Source organism: Trachemys scripta, chromosome 12, assembly GCF_013100865.1.
Source record: "Trachemys scripta elegans isolate TJP31775 chromosome 12, CAS_Tse_1.0, whole genome shotgun sequence".
NCBI lineage: Eukaryota > Metazoa > Chordata > Testudines > Emydidae > Trachemys > Trachemys scripta.
Window position 1 is genome coordinate 35,263,154 of NC_048309.1, and position 1,579 is coordinate 35,264,732.

Here is a 1,579-nt window from a genome sequence, read left to right on the forward strand (position 1 = left end):
GGAAGAATCCCATGCACTGCTACAGACTAGGGACCGAATGGCTAGGTAGCAGTTCTGCAGAAAAGGACCTAGGGGTCACAGTGAACGAGAAGCTGGATATGAGTCAACAGTGTGCTCTTGTTGCCAAGAAGGCTAACGGCATTTTGGGCTGTATAAGTAGGGGCATTGCCAGCAGATCGAGGAACGTGATCGTTCCCCTTTATTCGACATTGGTGAGGCCTCATCTGGAATACTGTGTCCAGTTTTGGGCCCCACACTACAAGAAGGATGTGGAAAAATTGGAAAGAGTCCAGCGGAGGGCAACAAAAACGATTAGGGGGCTGGAGCAAATAACTTATGAGGAGAGGCTGAGGGAACTGGGATTGTTTAGTCTCCAGAAGAAAAGAATGAGGGGGGATTTGATAGCAGAATTCAACTACCTGAAGCGGGGTTCCAAAGAGGATGGAGCTTGTCTTTTCTCAGTGGTGGCAGATGACAGAACAAGGAGCAATGGTCTCAAGTTGCAGTGGGGGAGGTCTAGGTTGGATATGAGGAAACACTATTTCATTAGGAGGGTGGTGAAGCACTGGAATGCGTTACCTAGGGAGGTGGTGGAGTCTCCTTCTGTCATAACTATAAAGGGAAGGGTAACAGCTGTCCTGTGTACAGTACTATAAAACCCCTCCTGGCCAGAGACTCCAAAATCCTTTTCCCTGTAAAGGGTTAAGAAGCTCAGGTAACCTGGCTGGCATCTGACCTAAAGGACCAATAAGGGGACAAGATACTTTCAAATCTTGGGGGGGGAAGGCTGTTGTTGTGTTCTTTGTTTGGGAGTGTGTTCGTTCTCGGGACTGAGAGGGACCAGACATCAATCCACGTTCTCCACATCTTTCTAAACAAGTCTCTCCTATTTCAAACTTGTAAGTAAATAGCCAGGCAAGGCGTGTTAGTTTTCCTTTGTTTTTCTCAACTTGTAAATGTACCTTTTACTAGAGTGTTTATCTTTGTTTGCTGTACTTTGAACCTGAGACTAGAGGGGAGTCCTCTGAGCTCTTTAAGTTTGATTACCCTGTAAGGTTAATTTCCATACTGATTTTACAGAGATGATTTTTACCTTTTTCTTTAATTAAAAGTCTTCTTTTTAAGAACCTGATTGATTTTTCCTTGTTTTAAGATCCAAGGGGTTTGGATCTTGATTCAGCAGGAGTTGGTGAGAGGAAGGAGGGGAATGGTTAATTTCTCCTTGTTTTAAGATCCAAGGGGTTTGGATCTTGATTCACCAGGAGTTGGTGAGAGGAAGGAGGGGAATGGTTAATTTCTCCTTGTTTTAGATCCAAGGGGTTTGAATCTGTATTCACCAGGGAATTGGTGAAAGGTTTTTCAAGGTTTCCCAGGAATGGAATCCATTGAAATGGTGACAGCAGGACCAGAGCTAAGCTGGTAGTTAAGCTTAGAAGTTTTCATGCAGGCCCCTACATTTGTACCCTAAAGTTCAAAGTGGGGATCCAGCCTTGACACCTTCCTTGGAGGTTTTTAAGGCCCGGCTTGACAAAACCCTGGCTGGGATGATTTAGTTGGGAATTGGTCCTGCTTTGAGCAG